General features: G+C 41.2%; 1 long non-coding RNA gene across 1 annotated transcript; it reads left to right on the top strand.

Annotated features, from left to right (window-relative positions):
- Positions 1-1,099: 1,099 nt before the first annotated feature.
- On the top strand, positions 1,100-15,848 carry LOC135279714 (uncharacterized). The gene is made up of 3 exons (XR_010346922.1): positions 1,100-1,471; positions 14,391-14,483; positions 14,965-15,848. It is a non-coding gene; the product is annotated as an uncharacterized LOC135279714 (long non-coding RNA).
- Positions 15,849-16,267: the final 419 nt, after the last annotated feature.

Below are 16,267 nucleotides of genomic sequence, written 5' to 3'. Positions count from 1 at the left end.
GTGGAGCAGAGCTGTCCCCAGCCCCCAGCAGGTGGAGCAGAGCTGTCCCCAGCCCCCAGCAGGCTGGAGCAGAGCTGTCCCCAGCCCCAGCAGGCTGGAGCAGAGCTGTCCCCAGCAGGTGGAGCAGAGCTGTCCCCAGCCCCCAGCAGGCTGGAGCAGAGCTGTCCCCAGCAGGCTGGAGCAGAGCTGTCCCCAGCCCCAGCAGGCTGGAGCAGAGCTGTCCCCAGCCCCAGCAGGTGGAGCAGAGCTGTCCCCAGCAGGCTGGAGCAGAGCTGTCCCCAGCCCCAGCAGGCTGGAGCAGAGTGCTGGTGGTGGCCTCGCTGCTCAGAGCCCGTCAGGGCCCGTGGCCGTGCTCCATCTGTTGTTGTGGCAGCTGAAGTCTGGGCTCTTTCAGAGCGAGCCGCAGAGGTGGCTTGTCACTACAGGAGGTGCCATGGTGGCAGAGCGGGGACAGAGCCTGTTCGGCACCCACACGGGCACACACGCACATTTGGGGCTCTGCAGATGGCCGGCACCGAGCAGCTCGGGCCCAGCCTTCGGGCACACCTCGGGCTCCTGCTGAAGGTCACATCTCAGTGCGGTTTGTCACTGTGTGGCAGAGATGATTTAGCAGCGAGGAGTGGCAGCCTCTTGTAGCACTCGTTTCAGGAGTGCGCTCCCTGAACATGATCTTATTGACAGATTTCTTCAGCAGCCCCAATAGCCTGCCTACACAAAGACTTTTTTACACTTCAGTGTTAAAAGATGATTTGTGTGTTTAGAGATGCGTGCATTCATTGAAAGTCACTCTAGGCAGAGTGGAGAACTGTCTGAAATTAATTTATACACCTAGCAAACCTTTTTTAAAAAGTCCATACTTCTGAGAATGGGAAATAATAATTTTTTTTGCATATTTCACTCTAATAATAAAAGTGTCACAGACCCTCTAAATAGAAATGAAAGATATATAGGCATGAACTTCAAAAATAATTAAGCTTGAAAGGATTATAGCATGCATGCTCCTAAGGAGATGTTCTCTACTTATAATATCTTATTTTCTGAGGCAAATATTAGATTAGTTACTGGATGGTACATGAGGAAAATGCAGAATGGAATAACAGTGATAAACTTGATGTCATTTCTGAGATGAGATCTTCATTGTAACAGAGAACTTGTTTTAAACTAATCATGGAATAATGTTTAGTATGTGCTAGAAGATAAATCTGAGCAGCTTTTGGGATCCTAGCGTGGAAAAGCCCCAAAGGTTAAAAATTCAAAAATAAAGCATGGTCATTTCTGTTTCTAAGTTACTGCCATGGATGTCTCAAAGATGCTGAATTCAATTGCCCAGGAAATCTTATCGAGATGATATTTAGAATGTCAAAAGATGCACTCAGAAAGATAAGGAGGACTTAACAAGCACTATCAATCACCTGCTAACAGCTGTAAGCCCAGCTGATATTAGAAGGTTCTGCAGGAGGAGCTAATGAAGGTAGGGATTTCATTTGGCTTGCAGAGCTATTTCCTTTTCTTTTATTAATTTAAGACATGAGTTTATGTTCAAAGAAATTTTTGCATACAAACTTGAATAAGATCCCGCTCTGTGTGATGTTACCTCTTTAAAAATCCTGTCATTTGAAATTGTGCAGGAATTGAATGGCCAGGATTTCTCTGATCCCCAGAGTCTGCCCTGCAGCTTTGGATGGTGATTTTCCTCATTCTTTTTTTTTTTTTTTTTTCCTTTGGTTATGATCTTACTTGCTATAGAACTGTTTTCAACTACTATGTTTTATAATTAAAAAATGTGTTTATGTACCCCAGTCCTCCCACTAAGGCTCTGATAATGGAACGGAGGCGTTGAAAATGGTCCATCCTCTCCTTCAATTGCCGGGAATGGGAGAGCAGGGCTGAGCAGCACAGCGAGAGGGATATTGCTTTGCTGCTCCTGTTTGCAGTCTGGGGCCCTGATCCTGCAGACATTTAGGCAGTTGAGCAATTTTACACAAGTGAATAATCTGATTTAGTTCAAAGGGAGTACTCACATATGTTAAATGTCTCACCTGCTGTGCTGGTTTAACCCCAGCAGGCAGCTAAATACCACAGTCACACATCCCCTGCCCTGGGATGGGAGCAGAGCATGGAAACAAAGGTAAAGATTGTGGGCTGAGACAACAACAATTTAATAATTGAAATAAATATCTTTACTGTGAAATATAATAATAATATTAATAATTTTAATGGAAAGAGAGACAACAGAAGAGAACTATAAAAAGAGAAATAAAACACAAGAAAGACAAATTATTGAGAATAGAGTTGCTCACCACCCCCTGACTGATGGTCTGGAATATCCCTGGGGCCAGTTCAGATCAGCTGTCTTGGCTTTGATCCCTCCTGGCTCCTTGTGCCCCTCCTGGCTGGCAGGCTTCAGGGACACTGAGCAGTCCTTGGCCACTCAGCAACACCCAAGCCATCAGTGTATTACCAACATTATTCTCTTTCTAAACCAGCACCACAGCCCTGTGGCAAATACTAGGAAGAAAATTAACTCTATGTCAACCAAAATCAAGACATCTCCCTCCTTGTTCCTAAGCTGGAGACCTGCACTGCACCCAGGCTGTGACTTCCCATGTAGGACAATTCACTGGATGAAACCCTGTTTTTTAATTTTCTCTTAATGGTTGCCAAAGGAACAGTATCACATTCCCTGATCTACTTTTATGAAATACAAAACAAGAGTTTGCATTACTAGAGTGCACATGAAGCTTAATTGGAAAGGGTATCTGGGTTTCAACTTCAGGAAAATAAAACAGGGCTCAAAAGCAAAATAAAATTGTTAGGATGCAGCAAAATATTTTCTGTTCCATGATGCATACATTCTGGTCATATGGACTCTGGTCAGACCTAAAGGTAATGTAAAAGTGGGATGTCATCAAAAATTACTCTGAATATGTAAGTTTCAACAGCAATAGCTCTCCCTGTTATTTGCTACCCTTGCCATCTATTAATGTGTGCTTGTTTGCTATCACAGAACTGTGATTCCATGTGAATGTCTGTAGCAAAATTCCATAAGCAGATAACAGACAAAAAACTTTGCCATAATTAGCAGATATTATGGAAAGACACAAGATTTGTGTCTGCAATCAAAAGGCAGACAAACAATTACTTTGGAAAGTTTAACTCTGAATTCTTGATACTGATACTTCAATGAGTTAAATACTTCAAGGAAAATGCTGCATAAATACAGTACAGATCCACTGTCTTCTAATAGGAACTAAAAGCCCCACACACAATGCTGAATTTGAAATTTTAATATGCTACTGCAACACTCCTTCAGCAAGAATCAGCTTCTCCTCTTCAGATTGTCTCAAGGGCCTCTGATGTGACCCAAACTAAATCATCATTATTTAGGTATTCCCCTTTTCAAACACAACAGTGAAATCCTTTGCCTTCTGTTGCAATTTACATTCTCTGCTCTGTGGGAACAACTTCACTTATTAACTGCAGAGTCTCAGACACAAGGAGCCCTCTTTAATGTCCTCAACATTTTGTCCAAAGAGCAGCAGAGTTTGTACTCTGACCAGACATCACTGAGAAAAACACTGGTCAAATGGAAGGGCACCAAAAACCCCTTGTCTCCTCACAGCTCCATGGACATAAAACAGGAGTGAGCTTTGTACATTAAACAGAATTATCATTCCCTGAGATGGGGTTAAGCAAAGGAAGATTCCAGTATTACAGGGAATAATTAAATATGGCTAAGTAGATACTGAAAAGAATATTCTGAAATCAAGACCAGTGTATTAAAATAACAATTACGCTGATTAAAATAACAAATGCTTTGAATATACTTCAATATGCAAAAGCTAGACTGATTCTGGATGGAAGGTGTTGCTCCCAGGAGAGCAATGATGCCCTTTGTCTATTTGTTTCCCACCATTAAAGGGGTGGTAATTTGTCCTGGAATTCAGCCTATAAAAGATGTTGTGTTCTGACACGCTTCTGTAGCCATTTACTGATTACTTGTTTGGGTTGGAAAAGACCTTTGAGATCAGGGAGTCCAGCCATGCCCCCAGCAGTGCCAGGCCCAGCACTGACCCTGTCCCCAAGTGCCACAAGTGCAGGGTTTTTCAATCCCTCCAGGGACTGGGACTCCAGCACTGCCAGGGCTGGACCGAGGTGGCCCAACACTTCCTTGGGCAGCCCATTCCAATGCTTGAAAACCTTTCCCTGAAGGAATGTTCTCTAATACCCAAGCTAAATTTCCCCTGGCCCAGCCTGAGGCCGTTCCCTCTGCTCCTGTGCCTGTTCCTGGGAGCACAGCCCGACCCCCGGCTGTCCCCTCCTGGCAGGAAGCTGTGCAGAGCCAGAAGGGCCCCCGAGCCTCCATTTCTCCAGGCTGAGCCCCTTTCCAGCTGCCTCAGCCCCTCCTGGGGCTCCAGCCCCATTCCCTTTGGGGTCAGGGCTCCCCAGAGCAGCACAGAGCCCTGGCACAGACATTGCCCGAGGGCTCAAACTCAGCTGGAGTGATGTGCAAAGGCAGAGGCTGGACACTCAGCTCCAGCTGAGGAGATTAGCACCAAAGCAGGGTGGAAGCATCTCCTGCTGCCCTTTATTAACAACAGACACATCTACACATGGAACCCTTTGAATAATTTACTGGAAGGAAACATCAGCTGAGTCAAAGTCTCATTTTATACTGTAGAGAGGGCACTAAGAATCTGGCCTTCAATTTTATACAAACAGCTTCTTTCCCAATATATTTGTGGACGTTATTTTTGTCCAAATTGAGAGTTTTATTTCTGTGGAATGCTGAGACTGAAGGCTTTCTCTTCACTTCTGCTGTCAGCAGCATGTCAGCCCTAATCAGAGCTGCTTGGGAAGCCCTCCCAGCCCTCTCCATGGGCTGGTTTTTAGCCAGGCTATGGCAAACAGCAGAGAAGGAGGCCAGGAGATCAGGATTGCTCTTTCCAGCAGGAACCCTGCAGCTACATCAGCTTAATCAGACCATGAAACTGGACCCTGAGGTAGACAGTTTGAATTCTGCCAAAGGAAACTATAATGTGTTTTCTCCTAAATAATTTTTTATGATTATGAAAATATGTTTAAAAAAAATGCCATGTGTCTACCAAAATTTCCTGAATTTAACAGTTAGACCAGAGTTTTAAAGTCACTTCATTCCATTAAGTTTTTAAAAAATCTGAATATTAATTTAACAGCGAAGAAAAACTGAAAGTAAATACATGCAATTAATATTATGGTCATAATCTTATTGCCCTCAGAAATGCCATCCCCTATCACATATCTTTCATGGGTTTTTTTCCTTATAACATGCTTATTTCTAAAGTAGAATTATACTTATTTGGGTTTGTTGTTTTTACTAAGTCCATTGCAGAACTCTTGAAAGTAAGGGTGGTAAAACATAACAAAAATTTATATGGCATCATATATATAAAAAAATCACTACCTCAATAATTTTGGGCTGGAGTAAATAATGCAAAAAAGTTCCTTCCTTCCTTCCTTCCTTCCTTCCTTCCTTCCTTCCTTCCTTCCTTCCTTCCTTCCTTCCTTCCTTCCTTCCTTCCTTCCTTCCTTCCTTCCTTCCTTCCTTCCTTCCTTCCTTCCTTCCTTCCTTCCTTCCTTCCTTCCTTCCTTCCTTCCTTCCTTCCTTCCTTCCTTCCTTCCTTCCTTCCTTCCTTCCTTCCTTCCTTCCTTCCTTCCTTCCTTCCTTCCTTCCTTCCTTCCTTCCTTCCTTCCTTCCTTCCTTCCTTCCTTCCTTCCTTCCTTCCTTCCTTCCTTCCTTCCTTCCTTCCTTCCTTCTTCTCCCTATACTTTGAAAAATTCATATTTGAATCCAAACTCAAACTTTAGGTTTCCAGCTCTGGCCATATCACTTTATTTTGTATTATCTGGGACATATCTTCAAAAGGAAGTCTGAAATGTATAAAAGAACATTCTTGCAATTTTCTTTTTCCCTTCATCCTCATAAAATGGAATTTTTTACCTATCAGTACACTTTTTAATGCTAGAATTACACCTAGGTAGATCTACTACGTTTTATGTGTAACCAATAAAATATTTTTTCTAATTATACACCAAATTGATATATTATAATGATCTCCTCAAAACCAATAATCTTTCCTTGCATTTAAATGAAAGTTTTCTCCTTCCACAGCCTTTTTTCCCACCACAAATTTCTACCAAGTTTCCAAGTCCAGCTCCTCTGTTTCCAATTTACAGAGTGAGATGTGAAGCCTGGAGAGAGGGAGGCCCCATTCACCTGCAATTGTCCAGCTGCCTCATTTAGGGAACCTCTCCTTTTCCCAGCGTATGTAGGTCAGAGTTCCAACGTGAATGCTTCAATTTCTAACTTACCACACACTAGTTTAGTTTCAATATAAAGCCAACTTCCATCAGAATTTCAGTTATTAAACACTAAGCCCGTAAAAACAATTGTCTTTCCCATGATATACAAAGAGAAATCCTCAGCACCATTTCATCCTGTACCACTACTAAGGAATCAAGGAATATGGACAGCTACAAACTGAAGCTGTTTCTAGAGATCATGAAGCTTAATGGACTGCTTTAATGGGCTTGATTACTGATTGAAATCTTAGCACAACCAGCACAGACAAAGGATCTTGGAGATCAAACACAGTTCTGAATGGCAATCTGGGGCAGAAGAGGTAAAAAAAAGATAGAGGATATTCAGGTAGTTTGCTAATTTCACATATAAAGTACATGATTATCTGTTGTAGGAAGGACTAGACTTACTTTTGTAGTTTCTTTGTTCCTGCCTTTTATATCAGTCACACACAAATACAAACTTCAAACATGCCTGAAAATTGAAGGGCTGATTCACTCCTCAGTGTCTGGAACATCTGTGATTACAAACACATCGTGTTTGCTCCTAACCCCAGCCAGAGCAGAGCCCAGAATGTTTTCATGCTTCATGGTGAAAGCACAGAAGCAAATTTCACCTGCAGGGAGACTGGTGAAGGAGCAGCCACACAGAATACCTACACATTCCAATAATTCAACACTTATGTCTGCAGTTTAGAAAAGTAACATTAAAAGAAGTCACATCTAGGAAAATATAACCACCGTGCTTCAAGGAGCTGCTGTTTTCCCTTTGTACTCAGGGAGGATTAAAAGTATAGAGATAGTAATAAAAAGCTCTCACAAATGAGATTTTGTTGGCTGTTGGTTTGTGAGTCTGGTTTCTCCTTAACAGTGGATGTCGTGTGTGTCAGAAGAATTTCAGTGTCTATCATAGCTCTTAAAATCAGGTCTGATCCAGCTGAGAATTTCTCACACATGACCTCTCCTATCTGACAGACAGACTTGCTGCTCTCAGGCTAACAGAGAAGTCCAACTCACTCCCTAAAAGCTCATACCCAGCTTTAGGCTCCTGCCTAGTCTGGAGTTCATTAGTTCTTACTTTTTTTGCCTCCAGGAGCATCACTTCGTATTATACTGAAGAGAGGAAGCCAGGAAGCTCATACCCACATCCTTCAGCCGCAGAGAGGGGGAGCTCCATCCTGGCATTGCATCCTGTCCCTGTCCCTGTCCCTCCTGCTCTGCTCTCCTCATTTCTCTTCCAGTGTCTCTGTATGACTTTTTCTGCTTGTCATTCCTTTATCACAGGTTCACTCCTACAAAGTTACAACCCACAACTTCCCATCTTTACTCTCCTGACTCAGCCACGACCTTTAACAACACCTGGTTTTAGTTTTACCAACACAGCTGGCTGAGGAAAGGAAGTGCTTTACAAATGCTGCTCTGGTTTCTGCTGCATTCTTTTTTCCTTTTACAAGTGAAGTGCACAGAGCATTTAAAAAGACTTGAAACCCATGCCGTGGTGCTCCTGCATGGTAACAGTCAAAGGGACAGGTAAAGGAACAATTGAGCTGTCATGGTAGAGCTGGCTGGGAATATTCTCAGGTAAAACCAGGAGATGGGATCTGCCTGGATTTTTTCCCCTGCATCTCAACTTACTTGTGCCAAAAGATGCCATTAAACATTGAGATGTTAGGGAAAAAATCAACTTCCTAACAGCCTGGGAATTAGGACAGTGAATCAGGGTATGAACATGGGTGTAAATTACTGTTCAAAATAGGGAATAGCTAAGTCTGGAAGCTGGGTCTTCTGTGTTTCCAGAAGGCAGTCTTCACTCCAGACTCTCTGAGTGCTTTTTATCATAGCTCTAATTAATTCTTTAAACAGACCTGGGGTTTGTCTTCAAGGAGAATAAAAACATGCTTGAAATTTCAAATAAATTTTGCAGTGTGCAAAGTCTCCTTCATATCAGCATTACAGTTTTATCATGCTGAACTATGTGAGCTCTAGAGGGATTAACCAAAGTCACCTTTAGGCTCTGTGTCATTGCCTTTGCTATCCCAGCAAGCAGAATGTTGGCAATAATTGGTTTCAAATTCTGATATCTTCTTTGAGAAAGCAGGCTGGAGCCAGGTGGGGCTCAGGCTTTGCTGCCAGGTAATCAGAGATTGGACAGGAGGAAATGGCCTCAGGTTGTGCCAGAAGAGCTTTGCTTTGAATATCAGGGAAAATGGGATATATTTGAATATCACTGAAAGGGATGTCAAGCATTGGCACAGCTGCTCAGGGCAGGGCTGGAGTCCCCATCCCTGCAGGGATTTCAAAGCCCTGTGGATGTGGCACTTGGGGACAGGGTCAGTGCTGGGCTTGGCCCTGCTGGGCGACTCAGTGACCTCAAAGGTCTTTTCCAACCTAAACAATTCTATGATGTTTGAAAGTATCCCTTGCATCCAGAACATATTAATACCAGCCCAGGACTGAGATTTCACCAGTGTCCAGTGCAGCTTCAAAGCTCTCACTGCTCCCAGCTCTGCCCTCTGCTTGGACCACACATTCAGAGCAGGTTCCACAGGAGTTCTCCTCTCCCTGGAACTGTAATCAGAACTTCTTAGTGCACACCACATTTCCAAGTCAAAGGGAAATTATTCCATGTCAAAAATAAATCCTAGCAGAGGATTTATTACTAGCAAGTAACTTAGAAAAGCAGAGATGCAGAGTAAATTCCAAGACATGTAGACCCTTTTCAGTACAGAATAACAGCATACTGGAAATACTGGATTATGTGCAAGTCCCTGACTGGAGTGGCATCAAAGGAGAGACATTCTGCTGGGATTCTGTGCCCATGGAAGGGCACAGCTGGGATGGGGGCTGCTGCAGGGGATGCAACCCTGGTGCTGAGCCTGCCTCCCCTCAGCCTCCTGCTCCTCCCAGGCCTTTCTGAGCTGTGCTCCCTGGTGCAATTAAACCTGATACGTTTGCCCTGCTTATTTATAGCTTTGATCTTCTTATAAACAGTCTCTGGACATTTGTTCATGCTGAGCAGTTCTTTGATCCAGGAATAAAATCACTCCAAAGTACTAGTGCAGCAAGGTAGGGCTCAACATTTATAAAAGTAAAATCTTGACATAAACTGTTTCCACAAACTTGCATTCCTTTGGGACAGCAGTCATGCCTTGTTTGCTGTTTTGCTGGCAAGCTGTTTGAGTTAGAACAGAGTTGGAATGGTAATTGCAATGAAACAAAAGGAGGGGAAGAACAACACGGTTCATTTTCCCAGTAAAAATATCACAGACAAGTGATGAACTAATTTTGTGGAGAATCATTCCCCTTTTGTTTGTTTATCTTGCCATTTGCTTTAAAAACTCTTGGCTTTGGGCCAGTTTAATCCAAAAAGGATCATATCCTGCAAATAATTTCTAATAAGATATGCATTATTGAGAATAGGTGAAGTAGAACCACTCAACCTGAACTCCCCATGTAGAATTAAACGTGGTCTAAAATAATATAATGAGGTTCAGAAGACTAGTGCCACAATCCTTTTCTTTTGAATTCCCTTGGCAATATTCACACAAGGAAAAGGAGATGTTTTAAAACTTCTGAATGCATTTTCTGAAGAGATTTCCTGGGGTTTTCTTAAAGAGATAAGGCTGTTAGGATTCTAAGTGCATATAATCTTCTAGAATAACTGTAACGGAGTCCAGAAGGAACTTGGGGACATTGTACAACAGTGTCTTTTGCATCTCAAACTCTGCCTCAGAGGAAGAAATAATTTTGGTTAAAAGTGATATAAATGTAAATGTTATTGTGAATATGTCAAAAATTAGTGGGAAAGAACTGTTAAATGAGGGGTTTTGTGTTGTTTTTTGTTTCTTTGTTTTAAAATTTATTTCACATGAGGCTACATTTGTTCACAAGTTATTTTGTTTATAGTGAGAGCACCAAGAGTCATTAACTCTGTTTCACTTTATATAGGATACTGGACATAGCTTTTCTTACATTTGCTCAAAAATTTTTCTTGTTAAACAAATTATGTAGGCTGAAGATGAGCAGGAGTTGCTGTCATTTGCACTCTAAACACAGAAAAGCCTTTGACTGCTATCAAATTTGTGAGTTTCTGATTCTTCATTTCCCCATCATTTGATTTCCTTACCACAAACTTCCTTTAAATGAAACTCATGCAAGGGGAGGTGTTGTTGAAGAGCTTTTTGTAACTACTTACAGCAGACTTCCAGCAATAATTTGAGTATATGGATGTGTTTTGGAGTCAATGCATTATGGAGTAAGAAATAGCACATTTCAGTACACACAATATATTTGGGTCATTTACTCACATCTTGTATATTTGCAGGGACTGACTGTGTGCCTGTGTGCAGTACTGAAGTACCAACATTAAAATTAGCATTAAAAATTGAGTTATAAACTTGGATTTTTATTATTATCATAGATCTCACATACACTCTCTATATTTTGATGATTATCTGCTTAAAACTTCCAAGCATTTAGCTCATTTGAAAATCCATTCTAACAGATACATTTTCCCCAGCCAGCTGGGGAATGTGCACATGTAGAAGTCACGTAGCAAGCACTGATTTGAGATTGAACCAATGATCACTGTCATCTCTCTTCAGACCTTAAAATCTATAAACAGAAGAAAAGGCTGCTCTATACGAGTTAATCTTCTGTCTACTTAGGAATTTAAATTTCATCAGCCATTGCTAAAGTTCTCTTCGGCCTCTCACATTCAAAGTTTTCCTCATCTTGAGCTATGAACTCATTTTTCTTTATTCAAAATTATCTTCAAACTTTGGGGTTTTTAATTTTAAATGCTGGTTTTATTTCTACCTACCCAGTACTTTCTGACAGCTAGCTCTTCAGAACTCATGGAAAATGCCATGTTATTTCATCTTCAAACTCAAACAAGTAAATTGCATGTGGATATTTCAAGTATTCCTGCAATGCAGGAACATATTAGCACTCCTTATTAAATGTTAAGAAGTAGCAAAATGTTTGAGCTTTCTGAATTCCTTGCCATTTTCAAAATGTCTTCTTCAATGTTTAAGATGTATAGGAATTCAGATGAAGTCAAATATATTTTAATCACATCAATCAAATGAAAATGTGATGAAATTACTGCATATCACAAAGGAATGTTTTATATTAATGTCATAAAAATGGTTTGCTGGATGAGGGTGTGGAGGAGCTGCCACTTGAACCATAGCAGAACTGGAAGTTTGAGAATCAAGTAGCTAAGAATAACACTGCTCCATTTTCAACATACTAAAAGCTTTTTACTCAGTGGGAAACTAAGTTATTAGAAAGGGCAGTCTAAAAATGTACTGCTAGGAGATTTGGGAGTAGTAGTCCTTGAAGTGAAGATTTAGTATTGTAGATTTTACAATTTATCCATTTTTGGTGGTTGTGATGTATGAGTCACAGGGGTAATAAACTTCAAATAGGTTGAAGTAAAGTTAAGCACTTCCCAGTATCTTCTATTAATTATCTGTGGAATAGAAGAAAAGAAATTAATGCAGAGACATAAGCCCATCTTGGAACAAAAGGAGAACACATTCTTATTGTGATGATTTTACTGAGTCTTTTCTCAGAGAAGGATGAGTGATCGAGAAATATTTAGTGTCTATAGATAACTTAAAGTGTTTAATTTTTCATCATTAAAAAAAAATTAAATTAAGAATGTGTTTTAAAAAAAATTGAAATGGCAGCCCAAGAACAGTGTAAACAGAATTATTGAAGGTGCTGTGCTGTTCCCTGTGCTGGGGGTCAATCCTGGCTGCCAGGCTTACCCACCGGAGAGGTTTCAAGACTATTTCATGCTCTTTGTTCTTTTAACCATGGAGTTCTTTTGAGAAGACTGAGGAGCAGAGCCAATTTGTCACGTAGCTGATGGCTCTGTGATTTAGCAGGGAGCTGATGTGCCATTGCTCGGGGGGATCTCCCAGCCCTTCCCTCAGCCCTTCCAGGGCAGGCTGACCAAAATGATCTGTGTTTATGGTTTGATGGAGAAAGAAAGGCAAAACAAACCCTCCATTCCCACACGGCCCAGTAGCCTTCCTAACTCCTAAAGACTGATTCCCTCCTTTCCTGATGGGTTGGCACTCTGCAGGCTGACAGGATGTGGAGACAGAGAGGGAGATTCTTCCCTCGAGAAGGAAGGAATTTTCTATCTGCACAGTACAAGCAAGAGATTACAAACTTGGGGAGATAACTGCTGATTTTGGGTGACTTTGATAGATGGGATCAAAACCACATTCAAGTTTACAGATTTTATTAGCTCCAAGTACAATATCCACAGTTAGGTTAATTGAAAGAAAAGAAAACCAAAACCAGGAAATGCATTTAATTCTCATTTTAAAAAAAATATGGTGTCTGTTTACACAAGTGTTGCCTGTGAATTTTTAAGGTCAGTTCAAAGTTTTCCATTGTAACTTCTTATTCTTCAACTCATCAGCGTAGCTAAAACCTCCAGACCTCTGTTGGTTTGATCATTTCAGATTTGGACACTCTCCAACATATTAACTTTCATCTAAAGCTTACAGCTTCTTGGCAGCAATAACACTATTTACTTCAACCTTGCAGAGACTCCAGGAACTGAAGATAAGCTGTTTGGGGTTTGTGTGGCAAGGTTTTGGGTACTGAGGGCAGAGGGCAGCAGGGGTACCAGTTATGTTTTCATCTTTTTTTTTCTTGGAAAGATTAAAATCCTTTGCTCTTTTCTCACTTTATGGGGATCCTGTTTTAGGATCCTCATGTACTTTAGGAATACCAAGAATCAATGCACTTGGAAAGCAAACATACAGAGGGAAGTTAACATCATTGATCTTTGCCCTCCTCTAAGAGAAAACACCAAGCATGACATTGTTTGTGCAACTAGAAAATGTTTTTGATGAATAGCAATTGCCAGACAAAAGTAATCCATTTTTTCCAGTTCCATGTGTATACTCTGTATTTTAAGCTATGTAGTATCCACACTTGCCATGAAATGAACACGACAGCTCCTAAACTTTTTCAAGGAAGGTATAGGCATTTTTTCAGCTAGATCCTACAATGAATGCTGGACTGACTGGCTAAAAAAGAAATGTCCAATTCTGAGGTTTGCAAAAACCCTGCTCATGGTTTTTCTCCATTAACTCAGACTAGCAACTTAGCCCATGAACAACTTTCACACAGAGCTGAGGCTCAGCTAAGTGCTCAGGCTAGTTTTCCCTCTGTTGTATTTCCTAGATCAGTCTTCCACATCCCCAGCTAATTATCAACATCATCTCTGCAGATAATCTTGTCAGAGGATGACTGTGTCAGAAGATAATCTTTTTAGGGGATAATCTTACTACAGAATCATCTTGTCTCAAGATAATTGTATTACAAGACTCAAGAGCTTCAGTTCCTCCCAAGAATATGGTAAAATTTCAGAAGCAGTAATATATAGTCTTAAGTTTAAAATACATATTAAACTATATGAATCAGCATAGCAGTAGAAATCAATTGAGAGATCAATGTAGAGCCCTCCTTTGTCTCTGCAAAACATCCTGCACAGAAATGTTTATGAAAGAGGACTAAAGAACAGCAATTTAGATAGTACAGTATATTACAGATAAATAGTCTTTAGTTCTCTCACTGCAGGCTTTAATATTTTGTAATAAAAGCTTCCCCTAGGTGAGGCTGCACCTGCATTACCTTGCAGTAGCATTTTCTGAGTTAATATTGCACAGAACTAAAAGCACAAGCCTCACAGCACCGTTCTTAGTTAGACTGGAGAGTCCTCAGGACTCAGCCAGGGCATTGCTTATCACTCACAGTGAAAGAATTCCCACAAACAGCCCAGCCATGGCAGATGTCAACAAAGCTCTGGTAATTTTCAATGCCTGCATCAGCCTGTCAAGCTGTCACAATTAATGAAATAGTAATAGTGGTGGAATTAGGATTTTGGGACCCTGATCCTAAAGCCCTGCCCACTCTCACATTTTCCAAAGCACAGAGCTAACAAAGGCTGACAAAGCTAACAAAGGCTGCTTCAGCACTCTTTCCTGTCTCTGACCATATCCATGACTGTTTCACTGCAGGTTTATGTCCATGCAGTTATCAAGGATTGCTCCCAAAAGCTTTGAGGACAGCTTCTTCCTCCTGGTCTGACACTGTGTCTCTGTCAAGAGCAGGTAATGCAACAAGTACAGCAAAGTTACAAATGCCAATATTCATTTCTATTTAAACAAAATGATCCTACTCAAGAGCTGCATCCTCAGTGGGAATGTTGCAAAAGGAATTGGGATCCTGACAGCACTCAGATGACCCCACAGGTGTGAGATGGGCTGCTGCTGTTCTGGCAGCTGGTTGTGTCCCCTCCCTGTCCTGGCAGGAATGTCAGGCTGCTGGCAGGAATGTTCTGCCCTGCCACTGCACCTTCACTCCACCCCCAGCCCAGCTTTGAGTTGGTTTTCCATTTCCAGTTTTATTTAGCCACACTTTATATCAGCTGCACTTCCTTTACATTGATTTTTATATGTGGGGAGAACAACAACCTTATCCTTTTTTTGTTTTAACCAGTTTCTACTGTTCCCTAACTTTTATTTCAGCCAGGCAGCAGCATGATTGTCATGGTGTGCCTTCACTAATTGATGTTCTCTCCTTCCACCACAGCCTGAGCCTGTCCCATGCCAGCTGCCTGCTTTCAATTTATGTGGAGATATTCTTTATTCTTTTTCCTCCTGACCTCCATGACCCTATTTGTGCTACTGCAAAAAGAAGGATGATTGTCTAGCATCCATGAATCACCTCAACTTGATATTTTCAGACTGTTTAAAACCTCAGCCATCACTACTGACTATGTGCATCTCTCTCCTGCCATGGAGAAAACACTATTTCACTACATTAAGAGTTTTCATTTATTGGCTTATATTATGCAGTACACTTCTTTATAATGGTATAAATTTTTATCAAAACTTTTATTTTTTATTCTGAATAGTAGTCCACCCCAAACTGCTTTACAAATTAATCTGGGAAGAAACATAGTGCCATGTGCATCTGATATAATCATAACCACAAATCTCAAAGGCATTAATGAAAGTCAGGATATTTAAATATCTTGTGTACTTACTGGAAAACCTTGGAAAACCACTGCCTTCAAAGTAGAGTTAACATGTTTTAAATATTGGAAATAGGATTGCATTCTTGTTTTAGAAATAAGCCTTGATGAGGGAAACATGGAATTCCCATCTCAGAGGGACAGAAAAATAAGACTGGGATGCAGTTTCCCAGGGGGTTGGATGCAGCAGCTGCCTGCAGAGGAGGTCATCCTCCTTCACCCCCAGCCATGCACCCTGTCTGACCCCGGGGTCACTTCCAGAACTGAGTGGCTTGCTGTCACTTGTGATATTCCTGTGATCCTGGCTATCCTAGAGCCATGCAATGCTGAGATCTGTTTCCCAGTGGAGGCAGGAAGGTGTGGTTGGCTGTGGAAGGAAAGATCTCCTCTATAAGGCCAGTTTAAGAATTCAACTGTCCTTACTTCTCATTCTGTTTCAGTTGAATCTGTGTTTGCAGGGAGCAGGTTTTGCTTTTCATGAAGCAGTAAGACCTTCCACTAAAAGAAATTCAGTCTCTAATTAAATGCAATGGCAGTAACATAATTATATTACTATCCTGCAGAGTTTTTAATATGGGTTCACTTAGTCTGCATTTCACTGCTGGTGATTTTGCATTACCAACTGACTGTTTCTGTGCAGGATTAGCTGTCATTAGTCAGACTTCCTTTCACCCATCCACAATTTATCAATAATCTTAACATTCCCATCGAAAGACACTTGGAATGGGTTTCTGTGCCAGCAGGAGGTGTCTGGGTCAAAAGTCCCTATTTAATGACACACATGAGTAAATATTTTTATTTTTAATGAGGTGAAGCTTTTAATAACCTCAGAAAGGAGAAAACCTGCCCCAAATCACT

This window comes from Passer domesticus, chromosome 12, assembly GCF_036417665.1.
Source record: "Passer domesticus isolate bPasDom1 chromosome 12, bPasDom1.hap1, whole genome shotgun sequence".
Lineage (NCBI taxonomy): Eukaryota > Metazoa > Chordata > Aves > Passeriformes > Passeridae > Passer > Passer domesticus.
This window is presented reverse-complemented; position numbering and strand designations above follow the sequence as displayed.